Genomic DNA, 18,422 nt, shown 5'->3' on the forward strand with positions numbered 1-18,422 from the left:
CAGCATTCCAAGCTGGTGCTTGGGGCAGCATTCTGCAAGGGGCGGCAGTCCCTGTGTTTTTGCCCCAAAGCAGCACACCGAATTGCCGCCACAGACAGCGGGGGCAGTCCGTGCACCTTTAGGGCAGCAGGCGCGTTTCCGCGGTGGCGGCAATTCGCCAGCAGCTTCCATGTTTAGCTGTCCGCGGTGGCTTCAGCTAAACATAGAAGCTGCCACCTAATTGCCGCCGCCGCGGAAACGCGCCTGCCGCCCTAAGGGCACAGGGACTGCCCCCGCTGTCCGGCGGCAATTCGGCGCGCTGCTTGGGGTGGCAAAAACTGTAGAGCCGGCCCTGCTGGATAGTGATTTTCATTAATAGGTTTCATACAGAAATATAGCCTGAATCAGAATATAGCCTGAATAAGACTGGCCTGGCCTGCAATTGCAGGGGAATAGACACAGTCTCTAATTTCTTTGGACCAGAATCTGATCTCCCTGTTCATATTGGGCCCTATCCACAGCCCAGTGCAGTCACTGGGAGTCTCTCCAGTAGTTTCAGGGTGCTTTGGATCAGGCCCATTGTGCATTTCCTTACTCTGAGGACATGTTTACATTGCTCTGCTGTTCAGACTTCTTTTTAGCATATGTGCAGCATGACTCAGGTGGCACGTAACCAGGATTCATCACCCAATTTGGTCCACTGATTGGATCACTAGCTTCCTCGGCCTGGACCTGGTACTGATGGGGAGTGCAACGTGAATGCTGATCCATGCCCCCCAGTTCAGACTAATGGGGCATGAATAGCAGTGCACACCAAAGTGCTATGGTATAATGCCCCCATGTGGACACCCCTAAGTGAGCACTTTAGTGTGCTCTGCTGTTGGCACCCTCTTTGTCCAAACTGTGGGGCAGTGAAGACATGCCCTGAGAATAGTCCCACGGAGGTCAATGGGATCACTCATGGAATAATAAGATGTTAGTTAGTATGAGTAAGGGATTCCGAATCTGGCCTTTTGCTCGTTTTCCCCTGATAAAAATGATTGAAGCAATTATTAAACATTTCCCATCCAAGGATATTTGAAATGAACTACATGTATACGGAAATAGGGTTGAAATAAGCAATTTTGTCAACATTTAAAACATCACTACTTATACCCTTAACACAGTTTCCGCAGGTCTCTGGAAATGCCTGCTGTGTCACTGAAATGATTATTCTTCAGAGATAATGGAATCTTTGATTTTACGCAGCCTGTGAATTATACATAAGGATTTTTCCCCCCTATCTGGTCAAAAAAAAGCAATTGCAGTTTTTCTTTTTAGGAACAATCTGGTGCTTCCATCTTCAAAGCTGTTATTTACATATCAACAGCTTTGTTCAGTTCCTCTATTCTTTGGCCAAGTGTGAGATTACAATGAAAACTAGAGCGCAGGGATGGCACGTCAAGAGTCAGATCAAAAGAGGCAGGAAAGGAGTAAACAGGTCTATTATGAGAAGTAAACAATGGTGCTTAAAAGGACACAACCGAGTATTTTGTATTTTGTTTAAACTGATTTCACATTTACTTGTAAAATCCTCTTAGAAGCTTTAAAATATTTTTCTTTCCTGGAACCAATTTGATTCTTTTCCATTTGGTAAAAATGGGGTTTTTTCTCCGTGTATTGAATGAAAATAAAATAAACGTGTTTATGAGGGGGGGTCTTTGTGGCCCCCTTGTAGCCCTACTGCTATGCTACACTCCTCCCTAGGAAATTGCCATCTGGAAGGAAAAGAGCAGTGAGTATTAGACCTCCAGTCTTGCCTGGAGTGTTCCAAGAGCAGCCATTTTGGGGAACCATTGAGATGTTTTCCTCCAGCAGCTAGAATGGCTGTGGACCATCAATAGAACAGCCAATCAAGGTCTAGCAGGGCAAAATAAAAGGAGCTGCCTGCTGTTATCAAAGTCAGTTCCTGGCTGGAGCCCATGAAGTGAGGAGAGATGCTCTTAGGCTACAGCCAAAGAAACCAGGCCAGCCCAGGGCATGTTTCTCACCACAGTCAGTGGCAGGAGTTCAGAATCATAGAATATCAGGGTTGGAAAAGACCTCATGAGGTCATCTAGTCCAATCCCCAGCTCAAAGCAGGACCAATCCCCAACTAAATCATCCCAGCCAGGGCTTTGTCAAGCTGGGCCTTAAAAGCTTCTAGGGATGGAAATTCCACCACCTTCCTAGGTAACCCATTCCAGTGCTTCACCACCCTCCTAGTGAAATAGTGTTTCCTAATAGCCAACCCAGACCTCCCCCACTGCAACTTGAGACCATTGCTTCTTGTTCTGTCATCTGGAGCACTGCCAATTCAATTCTGGAGAGGGAATTTAGCCCAGGAGGGTAAGGAACCATTTTGTTTATAATTGACCCTGAAGATCAAGGAACTGCTTCTGTTTAAGTTTGCTGTACCCTGGAAGGGGTTGAACTGTGTGATCAGGCTAGAGGGCTTAGCCACAGAAGACCTGCAAAGGCAGGCAGATGGCCTACAGGGGGCAGTAAGCTCTGAAGTGAACAGCAGCTCTGCGCCCAGCAGCCAGGGAAGGTCAGGGAGGTGAGCACAATCTTCTACAGTTTCTGTTTGTTTTTGTTACAGGTACAGTGTTGTATGGTACCTCATCAGAAAATACCTTTGTACACCACCATTATCATTAATTGATGTCAATGCATCTCTGGGAGTAGTATTTGTTAATTAATTGTTCCAGTGCAGCAGGTGTTGAAAAATGGGTGCCTGCAGTGACACTAGAAGTTAAGTGAATTTGGCTCAGTGTGTTGATGTACTCCTACAACAATAGCGGCCTTTGGTACTATTAACATTTCTCAGTGGTGGAGTGGGAGATGCTTTAAAAAGTAATTCCAGGGGACAAACCTGACTTTCTTACTCAAATCCTTCCTATAATTAATGGTGTTTGCCTCATTAAGTGCTGAATAAAAACTGAGTAAGGCTGTCTGCCTAAATCTTCAAAGGTATTTAGGCATCTAACTCCCATTGAAATCAATAGGAGTTAGGTGCCTAAATACTTTTACGATCTAGGCTGTCGAGATTTAGCAGTAGGTATTTAATAAATCAGAACATTTTCCCCATCAGATTATAACTGCAGAAATAGGTCAAATTTAGGGCTGGAAAATGATGGGCCAAATGGGATATGTAGAAACCCACTGAAATGTATAGGTGTTGTGCCTGTATAACTGAGGGCCCCAGGGCAGCATTGCTTGAAAGATACTGAACCAGACTCAAAGATGAATTAAGATAAAGTTAAGAGAAGAAAAAACAGCATGGAGTGGAAAACACTAACTCCAAGCAAACTGACTACCAGGAGTTAAGAAGATGATACAGGACAAACCCAGTATTTTAAATGGCATAGCAATGGAATGCCAAAGTGCAGCATAGTGTATTTCCACAGGCAAAATGAGGGTCCCTTGCTACACCTTGTGGCTATCAAACACTTAAGGGAGTAAAGAGCAAACACACATGATAATGAAAATAAGTTCAGAAAATATAAAATTGAGATAGAATTCTCTAGCTGCCCAAAGAGAAAGCGATGGGGATGACAAATCAAAGAAAGACGTAAAAGAGGAATAACAGTGCTAAATGATAAAAATCAGATCTCCTTGTATTACTTTTTGATTTTGTTATATTGTATTTTATAGTACAATCTCAGCACCTAAGTACAACTGCTTAGGCTTTAACATTGGACCAGGCTGATTTTGAAGGCGTTGGCCTCCATTGTGGCAGGGGTAGTTCCAGGAGGCATTGTGGACACGAGGAAGGATGGAGGGGGAAAACTGTAGGCTGTGGAAGAATGGTGCCCTATGTACATCCAGCTAACAGATGGCTAGTGCAGATTGGGGAGCAAGACCATGTGTCCGCCTCTCTTGAGGCTGCCAGCACATCAGGGTATTAGGTGGGAATAGTCACTGCATTCAGGACAATGCAGGGGCTCTGATTGTAACTGGATGCTATTTTTCTGAGTGACATTGAGCCCTTTCCTTCCTCCCTATGCTTTCTTATTCCTTGCACAATCATTCAAGGAATAGCCACTATCCAGGCCATTGAGTTCTTCTGTAGATCTCAAAGCTTTTTACAAAGAAGGGTAAATTTCACTATCCCCATTTTACATATGGAGAAAATGATACACAAAAAATTTGGGTTAAAAATACCTACGGTCACTGAGTGAGGCAATTGCAGATCATGGAATAGAACAAAAATGGTATATACAGGAATCTCATTAGATATCGCTAAAACCCAGCTGGAGTGGAAGGCACCTTCTAAACTGTGCATAGCACCACTCTGAACATTTTAGGATGCAAAGTGAATACCTCATCCAACTGAAAGTAAAAGGGGAAATTTGCATGTACAGAATGCAATTAGCCAAATAGAATTGAGCTAGGACACCTGCGTTTACTCCCCATTTACAAAGCATGAAAACACAAATATGAATCAGTTCCAAGGAATTATTCTTTCCTGTGACTAATTCTGATTATCTATTTAAATTTTCTGAACCACATATATCATTTATATTTTCATCCTCATTTTTGAAAGCACACTCACTCTTAGCCCTATAACTAAGTCATAAAAAGGAAGTACCAGAGACTATTTCAGAGCTTTGGAGCAAATTAAATTGAGACAGAGACCAAGAATATTGGATACTAAAACCTTTTAATACTTTCATTTCAAACACAGTTAACACTGAAAAATACAGTGGGCCACATCCTCAGCTGATGTACATCAGGAGACAGCCTCTGACATCAGTGGATCGCTGCTGGCTTACACCACTTGAGGAGCTGGAGCAATATCTTGAAGCCTCCCAAATTGTTGATAAAATCTGGCCTCTTTTCCCACCCACTCCCAGCATGGGTCTGACTTCAGCCCCACAGGCCAGCTTGAGTCCATGGCCATGGATTGCAATCTGTATCCTGAGGAGGAAGCTCCTGCTCCCATGGACTGCTGCCAGAGACAGAACTCACGTGGTGGAATCTAGGACACTGCCCTGGGCCTTTGAATTATGATGTCAGGGGATCACAAAAACATAAGAACAGCCATACTGGGTCAGACCAGTGCTCCATCTAGCCCAGTATCCTCTCTTCCAACAGTGGCCAATGCCAGATGCTTCAAAGGGAATTAACAGAACAGAGCAATCACTGAGTGATCCTTTCCCTGTCATCAACTCACAGCTTCTGGCAGTGAGAGGCTCAGGGACACCCAGAGCATGGAATTGTGTCCCTGACCATCTTGGCTAATAGCCATGGATGGACCTATCCCTCCATGAACTTATCTAATTCTTTTTTGAACCCCATTATAGTTTTGGCCTTCACAACATCCCCTGGCAATATGTTCCATGAGTTGACTGTGCATTGTGTGTTTGTTATGTTTTTTTTAAACCTGCTACCTATTAATTTCATTGGGGATCCATAGGTTCTTGTGTTTTGTGAAGGGATAAATAACACTTCCTTATTTACTTTGTCCACACCAGTCATGATTTTATAGACCTCATCTCTTTTTCCAAGCTGAATAGTCCCAGCCTTTTTAATCGTTTCTCATATGGAAGATGTTCCATACCCCTAATTGTTTTTGTTGCCTTTCTATGTACTTTTTCCAATGCCAATATATCTTTTTGAGATGGGGTGACCAAAACTGCTTGCAGTATTCAAATTGTGGACATACCTTGGATTTATATAGTGGCATTATGATATTTTCTGTCTTATTATCTATCTCCTACCTAATGGTTCCTAACATTCTGTTAGCTTCTTTGACTGCCGCTACACATTGAACAGATGTTTTCAGAGAACTATCCACAGTGACTCCAAGATCTCTTTCTTGAATGGCAACAGCTAGTTTAGACCCCATCATTTTGTGTGTATAGTTGGGATTATGTTTTCCAAAGTGCATTACTTTGCATTTATCAACATTGAATTTCATCTGCCATTCTGTTGCCCAGTCACCCAGTTTTGTGAGATCCTTTTATAGCTCTTAGCAGTCTGCAATGGCTTGGTCTTCCTTAAGTGCTCCTTCAGTACCTCGATCATCCAGTGGCCCTACTATTTGTTTGGTAGGCTTCTGCTTCTGGCGTAATTTAAAAAAAAATTGATGTTTGTTTGTCTTGCTAGTTGCTCTTCAAATTCTTTTTTGGCCTGCCTAATGATATTTTTATACTTGACTTGCCAGAATTCGTGCTCCTTTCAAGTTTCCTCATCAGGATTTGATTTGTGTGGGGGTTTTTTTTTTGTTTTTTTTGTTTTTTTTGTTTTTTTGTTTTTTTTTAAAGAATGCCTTTTGCCTATAACTGCTTCCTTTACTCTGTTTAGCCATGGTAGCATTTTTTGGTGCTCGTAATATTCGTTTTGATTTGTGGAATACATGTCATTTCAGCCTCTATTGTGGTGGTTTTAGAAAGTTTCCATGCAGCTTGCAGGCATTTCACTTTTGAGACTGTTCCTTTTAATTTCCGTTTATTGGCTTCCTCATTTTTGTACAGTTCCCATTTTTGAAGTTTAAGGCTACTGTGCTGGGCTTCTTTGGTATTTCCCCCCCCCACACACACCGTTCCCCACAAGGATGTTAAATTTAATTAAATTATGGTTGATATTATGAGCAGTTCGTCTATAGCCACCTCTTGGACTAGATACTGTGCTCCACTTAGGACTAAATCAAGAATTGCCTCTTCCCATGTGGGTTCCAGAAATAGCTGCTCCAAGAAGCACTCATTAATGGCATCTAGAAATGGTGTCTCTGCATCCCATCCTGAAATGGCATCTACCCAGTCAATATGGGAATAGCTGAAATCCTCCATTATTGAATTTTCTATTTTTGTAGCCTTTTTAATCTCCCTGAGCACTTCACAATCACCATCACTGATGTAATCAAATGGGACTTTTCCATTTGATTATTTCTCTTCAATTCCTACCTATATTCTATCAACTTCTGTCCTCCCTCTGTATGGACACAGCCCTCTCAGCTGCAGAGAAACAGGACGTTAAGTAATTGATAGTCTGCTGTGGAAGGGCTGCACAGTCCAAAGAATGGTATTAGATGACCACCCTGAAAGAGCGTTTCTCCCACAGAAAGCTCAATTACTTGCACAGTCAATTTCATCTATATGGGACCTGATTTTTCACAGACACTTAACATTCACAGTTACCATTGAGTTCATTATAGCTGTAAGTACTCAGTTTCTAAAAATCAGGCCCCTGGAGGTCTTAAAATCAAACTAAATAGGGAAATATAATTGCAAAAGGAACAAGTGACTAGAGTTCTGAATGTGATTTCAGTGCAGTCTGCTCCCTAGGAGGCACAGGAGAGTTGACAAATTTGTGGGATTTCTCTTGGTAGTGGGAAGGATTAGGGTAGCTGCTCAGGGGAGAGGGGACCTAGAAACCCTCTTACACACACAAATTATTTGTTAAGGTAAAGTATGGGACATCCTAGTATTGGAAAAGCTCAGGGGGAAGGGAAAGGCAATTGCATACATTTTCAATGAGGAACAAACTGAGGTAGCCTGGGCAGCATTATCTTTAATGTGCCCATTTCCTCTATAATTGAAGCTATTTGGATGTGTATGTACTAGAGCATCAGACTGCATTTTTAGATTTTTACCTGTTTTCCCTTTATGTTTTTTCTTTCTATCAATCTTCAACAATTGGCATAGAGTGACATTCACCCCTATGACTAGATCTCTGCACAGCCTGTGTAAGCACTGTACTGTACAAGTAATTCTTTATTTGTTCTTAATATTTTAATGTTAAAAATCTAGTAAAAACATAAAAGGAAAATAATAAAAACAAACTGGGGACTGGTCTGGTCAATGCAGCTAAAATTGGGCTCTAACAACTTGGCAGAAAATAGGCCTCTAATCATTTATATCTTAACAATTTCTAGTTTGATTGGTGCAGTTCAACAAGAACAGATGCTTGTAGGCTCACCTTTGTAGATAACAAATATTATGTATTACTGATATTGGTCTGCACTAAACGGTTGTACATTGTCATTGATTGGAAATTACATATCATAATTCTTAATTGATAAATCATTTTAGAGGGCACAGATCATTTTTATTGCCTAATTGTTATTGAAAATGTAGACTCCGTTCTTTAAATATTCATATAATGTCTGAATTTACTTTTTTAATGTTACCTAATGAACTGTGACTGTCATCGAATCCAGCAAACTGATTTAACAAAAACTGTGAATTCACGAATTAATAAGCACATTGTAAATTTACAATAAATCAGTTATCATTTAGCACAAGTGTCACATTTTCATTTGAGTGGTATAGATATTGCAGGATAGATACACACCCTTATAAACAAATTGCACTCAGATTCCGACAGCCAGATCCTGATTGCAGTTACACTTATGTAAATCTCCTAAATTCCATTTTCTATCAGTGGAGTTACTCCACTCTGTGTAAATGAGATCAAAATTTGGCCCAAAGTCTTCAGATTTAGCTCTAGTTTTTTAGCCTGAAATTCTTTCTTATAGGTCTTTGGCCTCATTCTGATCTCACATAGCAGTTTTACATTGATGTGACTCTGCTGATTTAAATTGAGGTACTCCTGATTTATCCCTAAATAAGAGACCAGAATCAGACCATTGTGAGGAGTCTGGTTATAGTTCTGTGTCCATAAACATGCTGAAGGATAGTCTACAGGATATATATGCCCCAATCATGCAACAGAATGCATTTATTTTATTTTGATGCACAGAGCTCAGTTTATTACTCTATTACTGTTTACTGTTTTCAATCTTTTCAGTCTTTACAGCAATATGGAATGAAAACTTATGTTTTTGTCATATGTGTTAGTGATGATTTTAACAATTCATGCTATGCACCCTGCACTGATTTTTTTTTCCTTTTAACCACAGCATGTCTGAATGCAGTTGCTTATGAAAATTTTAAGGAAGCTTTCAAAATGTTTGTTTCCTGGAGTAAATGTGAGCACAACAAAGTTCAAGAGGGACGCCACTTAAAGAAGTCAGATACAAGCATGATCCCTGTGAAAAGTCATATAGATTTAATTTAAACATGCTCTTTATCATGATTTGATTCAACGATTTTCTCAGTTAACAGCTGTTTACCATAATTGGTCCAGCAACATCAAGCCAGATATCCACTGCCAACCTTCTCATGTTTACTTTAAATTTATACTGATGACTTGAACATGGCAGGAAGTACCGTTTGGATCCCATCTACTTTCCTTACACTAAATAAAAAAAAAACAGGCTGATATCCAGACACCTTTTTTATTACTGTTGTTTTATTCTACTTAGGTCCAATGCCATGCATCAAAATGTTGAAACTATAAAGTACATTCAGTCTTGAATGTCAGGCCAAAGAGACGAGAAAGACTTATTGGCCAGAGATCAATGCCATCTTTCTAGATTTCCAGCTCTTGGATCAGGTTGTCAGCAAAGCTGTAGACCTTTTTCTTGGTCTCTCTGCCCTTAGGATCAATCAGTTGTCTTGTTGATCATGTAGGCTTTTTATTTCTCACAAGGAAGTTGTATTTATTGGGCCAGATTGAGCCTTTATGTAAGTGGAAGCAATTCCACTAAATCAACGTAGCCTTCTTACTCCGGAGCTCAGTTGGTTCCATTGTTCTCTGCAGTGGTGACAGGCACCTGAAACCCATGCAATCATAGGGGTCCCAAGGTAACAATGGCTGTGGGGCCCTGAAAGCCAGATCTGGCCTGCCAGGTATCAGCTGCTCAGGTCTACCAAGGGCTCAAAATGGCATCCTCTGCACAGTATGACCTTGCATGCACCGTACATGGGACAAACACAGTACTGGTTCTCCATTTGGTATTCTGAACATTCACATGGAGATGAGCAATTCTTACCACTAGATTTAAATCCAACTGTATTTAAAGTGTACGTTTTTCTACTGGGTCAGCATGTCTGAACCTCAGATTGATGGAAAGTGACAAAGTTTGTGGTTGGAGGCCTCAGTGCTCCACCCCACAGAAGGACAATCAGAGTTTGTACTCATCCCCTATCTCATCACTTCTTGTCTTTTACCCTGGAGAAAGCCATCTCAAGAGCTGGGTTCTTCTGTGCCACAGAGCGGTTGCATACCTGTATGAAAATTCTGCACCCTTTCCTCTTGCCACATTTTTCCACTATTTAGAGGGCTCTCTACAACTGCTTAGAAGGAGGCAGGATTTTTCCTTACTGATTGGCAACATTTTGGAACACATCAGTTAGCAGTGAAATCAGTTCACGTTATCCGAGCACTGTATAAAAATTAATGAAGCACACCATTTTAAGTTAGGTGGGTATTATTTCGAACTAGGCCCAAAACTAAACACCCTGATCCAAATATCCCCAAACCTGTGGGGAGGTTAGGGTCTGGATTTGATCCTGTCTCTATAATGAATTAAAACACAGGAATCAAATATCCCTGAATATAGGGAAAGTTTGGATTAAGGCACTGATCCAAACTTTATGTCTTGGGCCCATCTCTAGTATTAGTATTTTATTTTATAGATGGAGGGATGGAATAAGACTGGGGAATTAACATGTGACTTACCCAATGTGAGGAGAGATTTAAAAGACTTGGCCTTTTCAGCTTGGAAAAGGGACAACTAAGGGGGGATATGATAAATGTCTATAAAATTGTAAAAGACGTGGAGAAAATGAATAAGGAAGTGTTATTTACTCCTTCTCATAACACAAGAACCAAGGGTCACCCAATGAAACTAATGGGCAGCAGGTTTAAAACAAAAGGAAGTACTTCTTCACAGAATGCACAGTCAATCCATGTGCAAATCATTGTAAGGGGATGTTGTGAAGGCCAAAACTATAAAGAGGTTAAAAAAAAATTAGCTACATTCATGGAGGATAGGTCCATCAATGGCAATTAGCCATTATGGTCAGGGATGCAACCCCATGTTCTGGGTGTCCCTAGCCTCTGAATACCAGCAGCTGGGAGTGGATGACAGGGGAAGGATCAGTCAATGGTTACCCTGTTCTGTTCATTCCCTCTGAAGCATATGGCATTGGCTACTGCCAGAAGACAGGATATTAGGTTAGATGGACCATTGATCTGACCCAGTATGACTGTTATGAGACAAAGAAAGCAGACTAGGCAGGAAGAGGGAGTGAGTCAGTGGCAGCCTGTACCACACAGCAGTTCCTGGCTCTGAGTCCCATACTCAGTCAACTAGACCATCCTGTCTATCCCTTCATTATACCACTCATAAAGGAAAGCATTTTTGAAAAATGGAATTTATCCCTGAAGGAAGCCTTAATACACTGAAAAGCATGTTGTGCAGCTAGACCTCTGCTCTGACATGAGGGTTTTTCAGTGTTTGCCCCACAGAATTTATGTCTGTTTGATATGCTCAGCTCAGTAATAAAAGTTGGCCAGTCAAATACTGCTGCATGTTGGATATAGGCTCATTAGTCATTTATATTGCTCACTATAATGTCTAGACAGCAAATTAGCGCTCTAGTCAGCCCTCCCAGGAATTTAGAGTTGGGAAGAAGAAGATAAAGGGACCCCTGGTTCCTGAACTTACTGTCAGGAATCAACTCAACACATACAAAATTGCTTCCTTGGGGGGAAGAAAAGTTGGTATTTCTAAGTAATAAGAGGACCTACCTCCTGATGATCTACTCTAGTGGAAATTCCAGTGGGCTCTATTAAAATCATTCAACTAGTTACTTTTCATTTCTGCTGCTGTCTGTTGATTTTTTTCTTTCTGGTCTTTGTTGGTTTCTACTGGAGGGGCCATAACTGCAAGAATCAGCTGACCAAACAGACTCAATCCACTGTTCCATGCCTGGTTGACCAACTAGAATCAAATGAAAATTTTTAATTGGAATTTCCATTATGGCAGGGAACCCCCAAATTTCCAGAACCTAAATATTCATATCTGTTACTTAAAATTTACATGTGGTCATGCTTCCAAAATACATATTGAAATTGATAGGGTTTTGTAAAAATACATAGTTTTAACATGGTTTCAGATGTCTTCAAGACCTGTGTAAAACTGGGGCTCCGTTATGTAACATAATTTGTTCAAATATATCTCAAAACACATCAGATTTAGTATAGTCAATATAGAACAGCATAGTATTTGCAAAATGCAATATAACAATTAATGGGTATGGTAATATGTATTATTGCACTTTAACATTTTATTATATACATAGCCAGAATTGTATAGTCTCCACACAAAGTACCTTGTCTCAAATGTATCAAACTTTGTTTTTGGGTAGAGTGGTCACCTCATTAAGGGTCAGTTTGTGAAAACCTTACTGAAGTCTACAAGGCTACTTATGAGATACTGTACTATTCAGTGTAATTAAGGATATCAGCCTGGCCCTACGAGTCGGAGCCAACTCCCATTGAAGTCAAGGAAGGTCTCTCATTGTCTTCAGTAGAAAAGTGATCAAGCTGAAAATGCTACAGTGCAGCAGAATGAAGGGAAAGTGCATGAAAACATGTATGATCATGTTTTCATAATATATTTAATAAAAGGATTTATAATATATATTTTGATTACATGATTTTGTCTTGCATTGACTAGATTACACATCACTTCACTTCAGCAGAGTTGCAGCTGAGATGAATTTGTGCTGCACCAGACCCAATATGTATCACTATTGATTTTTTCCCATTTAAAAATCAACATTTTTTTCTCATTTAAATTAGTCTCGGTAGTGACAGATTTTAGTATCAATAAGCCATTTTACAATATGTTTGCACTAGCAAACCAAAAAAAAAAAACCACTCACAGGGAAATAAACAATACTCAGGCATTTCTAAGTAACATGATTTATTATTATGCCTCAGAGAGGAGTTAGCAGTACGTCTGGGGCTTTTTCCTTATCATTTCCGCACCATTTACCACTTGCAGCTTGGGAAATTGCTTGCCTATGTGATGCTACGCAAAGTTAATGTTGTTTACTTTCATCTAGAGATGGGCCTGAACACTTCTGAATCTTGTAGGGGTTGGTGGGGGCTTTATATCAGAACCTACATGCGAACTTTATGGCTGGCCATTTTCTCTATAGTGGGACAACCCCAGATTTGAATAGCACCAAACTAATTGTGCTTTGAAACGTGGATCCAGATCCAAATTCTGTTGCTCAGCTTCATCTGGTCTTATCCACACATCCTATTACTCTTATTTTGCACCCTTTCTAAAGTTGTTACACCTGCAAAACTCCCACTGAAGTTATTTGCATGCCTGTGCAGAGACTTAAGGATCAGACCCACAGAATGGAGTTGCCCTGCACTGTAAATATGACAGTTATTGCGTGGAGGAAACCACACACTTTTCTCCATCCTTAACAAAATACAGGCAGGTCTGGAAATTCAGGCTGAAAATGCAAATTTAAGCCCTCTTGCACAATTAGTGACCATATAAGTATAAGCAGCATATTGTCAAGGACCTTCGATTCTTCTGAGTGCTCGCTTGAACCTTCAGGGAAACAAGAAGGTGTTTATAACCAAAGGAAAATGGATAAACCGGAACTCTAGCCTTCAGCTGTCAGCACCAGAATACTATATGTCAATTGGAATAAGAGTTGGCTTTGACAAGCATACATCTTGCCTGCTTTAGTCAGCCCAATTTCAAGCGACTTGATTTAACTAGATTTTTACTGCAGCAGCAGGATGCTTATCAGCAAAATCCATTAGCTATGAAAGCTGTTGCCTTGATTTTTTATTTATTTCTTTATTTATTTATTAGGAATAAAATTCCGCTGCAGAAAAGGAATAATATTCTAGTATCCTCACTGTTGACATACTGTATAAGGCTTAGCACTGACTTACTTCCAAAGCATATTGGTTTCATAGAGTAAAAATATCTTGTCTATCTAACTTTAGTCACCAGCTTGATAGTTCTATCAGGCTATCAGTACATTTTAAAAAAACAATATGGAATTCTCTGAAAAAAGCAGATAACATATGAACAAAGCAGAAATATAAGATTGTGCTTCCATTGGGCTCAATCCTACTCGTGACCTTATTCCATTAATTCCAGTGGCAAATTTTCCCTTATTAAGGAGTGTAGGATCTGGCTCATTGCATATTTTTACTAGTGCTTTGTGGGAAATGGGAAAGATGTTGCTACCAGGAAATATCCTGCGAAGCAATAGATTTCTGCTGCAAGTCATTCAGAAGATAAAACGAATTTTATATTACAGTCTGGATTCATTTTAAGTTGTTCAGTTAAAAAGATTTTATTTACAAGAACAGAAGTTATAGATACAGATCCGCAGCTGGTGTAAATGATCATATAGCCATAGACTTCAGAGTAGTCAAACCCTTAGCTCTCTGAACTAATGGAGTGAGACATGCCCAGGCATCAGGGTGTGTGTCACTTGCATACAGGGCCGGCTCCAGGGTTTTTGCCACCCCAAGCAGGGGGGGGGGGGAAGCCGCAATCGCGATCAGCTTTACCGCCGCCGCTTCAGTCTTAGGCGGCAATTCGGCAGCTGGTCCTTCCCTCCGAGAGTGACCAAGAGACCTGCCGCTGAATTGCCGCCGAAGACCCCGATGTACCGACCTTCTCCGTTGGCCGCCCCAAGTACCTGCTTGCTGGACTGGTGCCTGGAGCCGGCCCTCCTTGCATATGTTGGGAGATCCCACTAGAAATCGATTGTATTGTGTGACAGTAAATATGTGAACCACATCACAGAGCAGCAGCCCTTGTTCAGTGCAGATTATTACTACTTTGGAAAGGAGTCACATAAATTAGATCATTCTCACCACTATGAGCTGTGAAATAAACGGGAAGATCAGGTCCTTTACCAATAGTGTATGTTACAAGTTGTATTGTGTCCAGAATATTTTGCTCAAAAAACAAATTATTTGACACTAACATGTTTCAGCATTTACTAATAACTCCATATCTTGTATCAGCATGATTTTTGGAGGGCATCTTCTTTGAGTGCTATAAACAAGTGTTAATTTATATCTAGAATTATTACAAGGGAGAATTATGTATCGAAGAGCTAAGATGGAGTAACTAACATCAGAGTTATAAGGGAACCCTATAAAGTCTTACATTTGAGGCTTATACATAAAGACTGACTTACACTAAGGGTCTCAAGAGATAGATGTTATCTGCAGAAATCATGTTACATATTTATTTTAACTGTTCATCAAAACAATTTTCTAAGAAACATGCACAACTTATTTTAAGACTTTTATTAATAAGCACTATACATGAACTGTGAATGTCACGTCAGTAACCACTTCTATATTTTAAAGAACATTATGAGTGGTGATAAGAATCAGTACTGAAAAATATAGTTCTGAAAGTACATCATCTGAATGGGACCACTGCAAAGGTAGGTAATAATTTGAGCATACTAGTCTTCTTTTAATAAAACCCTCTGACTATGCTTCATATTCATGAACACTGCCTTTCATTTCCCATGATAATAATTTAACTCCACCTCATACTAAGCATTTGGATTTCAAGGGGATGTTGTCCATTTTTTTGGCAAATATTTATTTTTGCAGTGTAGAACTTCATGCTCATGGGCCCTTGCTTATAGTTAACAAGTAAATGACTACAAACACCTGCTTCAAATTTATCATTTACATAACTCTAAAACAGTGCAGCATGACACACTTCATCAGTCAATGAAAACTAAATTAATGCTTCATTTGTGCTCTAGTCATTTAAGTTCACTAGTGTCAGCTAACTAACTGGGCATATGTGATGGGGCCCAACCTCCGTTACCTTCAAGACAAGGAAAAGGACCCCAATTAGTCATAGTCTGCACTTGGTGGGGGAGGGGGGTAAATAATTGCTTCCTGAACAGAGGAGGCAGAGCTAAATATAGGTAGACTGTGGGAGCTCAGTTGGAGGGAGAGACTACAGAGGAGACAGGTCTCTGTGATGGAGAGAAGCCCTGGACTAGGGCTTACCAGGCAGGATACAACAAGGGAACTGTAGTGAAGCCTGAGGGTACGTCCATACTTACGGCCGGGTTGACGGGTAGCGTTCGACTTCTCGGAGTTCGAACTATTGCGTCTAATCTAGACACGATAGTTCCAATTCCGAACACGCTCCCGTCGACTCCAGAACTCCACCACCGCAAACGGCGGTGGCGGAGTCAACGGGGGAGCCGCATACTTCGATCCCGCAGCATCTGAACAGGTAAGAAGTTCGAACTAAGGTAGTTCGACTTCAGCTATGCTATTCGCGTAGCTGAAGTTGCATACCTTAGTTCGACCCCTCACCCTAGTGTAGACCAGGCCTGAGAGGAGTGGAAGGTCAAGACTTGTTTGTGCTACCCGGTAAGGGGTTTAGACTTTTATGTGACTCAGTCGGAGGGTCAAGCCACAGAATACCCTCAGGGAGAATTGGGAGACGATGAAGGCAGAGCAAGGGCATCGCAAAACTGAAACCTTATTTCATACTGATTCAAAATCAAATGCCATTTTCCTGACAATTTGCCATGTATGACCCACGTGACAGCCTCCTTTAAGAGCTAAATGGAAAATATATGTTTGTGTTAATATTGCTGAGGTTGCTGTCAGATTCTCATCATGCCCATATTCCTTAGCCCTTCCAGAATACAATTTTCCAGATACTTTTTTGGTTTTATTTGCTACTAAAATAACTGGTTTAACATCTGAAGATGTTATGGGCTGTCTCTGTAAACGGTGGTTTTCAACCTTTTTTTCATTTGCAGACCCCTACACATTTTGAATGGAGGTGAAGACCCCTTTGGAAATCTTAGACATAGTCTGTGTACCCCCAGGGGTCCACAGACCGCAGGTTGAAAACCACTGCTTTAAAATAATTTGGCAATTGTCATAACATGAAATTACAGATAGCTGAAGGAAAATATACCAAATTAAGAAGTGTAAAAATAACAAGAGTAAATGTGACATAATCTGCAGGATGAATCATGTATCTGATCAATGTAAAAATTAACCTTGCTTCCGAACAATAACAATATTGTTAATTTTTCTAATTGAAAGAGAAGACTATTGGCAGCTCAAGTCAAATACAGCAGAAGCAGTTAGAGAAGCAGCTGTTTTTATAAGGCTAAAGACTTAGAATTTAGTCTGTAGTTTAGGAGCCTCAGTTCTCTTCCCCTGCTGTGGCTCCTTTGTAGCACAGAAGGGAGCAGAACCTGAAGATACCCCTCGGTAAGGGGCTTTCCTGGTGGCAAAGGACTGGCAAAGCTGCCCTACCCAATACTACTCCTCGCAGCCCCTGCTGTATTAGGTAAGCCTGGAGTCCAGAAGAAGAGGAGGAACATGCTGAGGTACAAAGGGGAGAGCCTGGGGTCCACTGTAGAATCAACAAAATGCTCACAGGTGGCTCTGGGAAGCCACCTTAACTTAGGGGCTGGTCTAAATTGCAGTGGAGGGCCAGATCCAGGAGGCACAAATAGCTTAAAGCCTTCCTCCCCAACCCCTACTCAGCCATTTCCTTGCCTGGGTTGTGCCTCCAGAACTGCTTTTCCTGAAAGTTACAGTTTATAATTATGGCCTATGCATATAGTCTCATCACAGGCCATAGGGATTTCTGTAGAATAGCCCAGTGCCTAAGACAGCAAGAGAAGGAGTCAAAGGACCTCAATTCTGTTCCTGGCTCTGTCACTGATTTACTTTGTGATCTTAGACTGCTGTGTGTTTCAGTCCACCACCTGGAAAAATACACATCCTCATTTGTATAGTGCTTTTACACTTATCCTCATTTGTATAGTGCTTTTGAAATCTCTGATGGGGTATACAGGTCTTTTGGTGACTTGAAGCCTTGCGAGAGCCCTTCACAGTCAGACCTTTAAGAAGAGCCAAAACAGAGAACAGGATGGGGATTTAGGTGTTAATTCTAAGCCAGGTTTCAGAAGTACTCCAAGAAAAGAGCTAATTAGTGCAGGTGAATCCTTTAGGATCAGCAGCATAAACAGGGGTGTATTCCTCTCCTCTGGTTTACTCTGTTTCATTCTTATATTATTACAATAACTCAGGACAGAGTTATGAAAGTATCCAAATGCTCATGAGAATACCATAGTGATTGTAATAATGGTATACATAGAATCCACTCAATTCAGGAGAATTTTACCTTGGAGTCTTGAGTTTTTCCTGAATAGACCCGAGCTTTATTTGAGTTTTCATTCTGACAGAAAATATTTATATTACAAATGTTCAGTCCAGGCCTTTTTTTTCATGTATGTTTACTTTTGCATGTCTCCAGTTGCTGATTGTGCCTGCAAAAGTCTCTTGAACTTGTTTTGTTTATGCAGAAGCTCTGTGTGCGTGTGCCAAAGCCGGTACCTGCATGCCTTTTAGTGCTGGTCGGGAAATGTGAAAGAGGATAATTGTGGAAAAGTTTTTTAATTGTTTTTCTTTGTTGAAATTTCATTCTTGTTTAAAATGTTTCTAAACAGCTCTAGAACTGCCTTGTTTGTGAACTCAGATGAGGGAGTTCCCCAGGT

General features: G+C 40.7%; 1 protein-coding gene across 1 annotated transcript in view; it reads left to right on the forward strand.

The window, feature by feature from the left end:
- The window catches only part of KCNB2 (potassium voltage-gated channel subfamily B member 2), a 261,936-nt gene that overhangs the window by 126,580 nt on the left and 116,934 nt on the right, over positions 1 to 18,422 (forward strand). The gene's annotated exons all lie outside the window — the stretch shown is intronic.

This window comes from Mauremys reevesii, linkage group 2, assembly GCF_016161935.1.
Source record: "Mauremys reevesii isolate NIE-2019 linkage group 2, ASM1616193v1, whole genome shotgun sequence".
In the NCBI taxonomy this organism is placed as follows: Eukaryota; Metazoa; Chordata; order Testudines; family Geoemydidae; genus Mauremys; species Mauremys reevesii.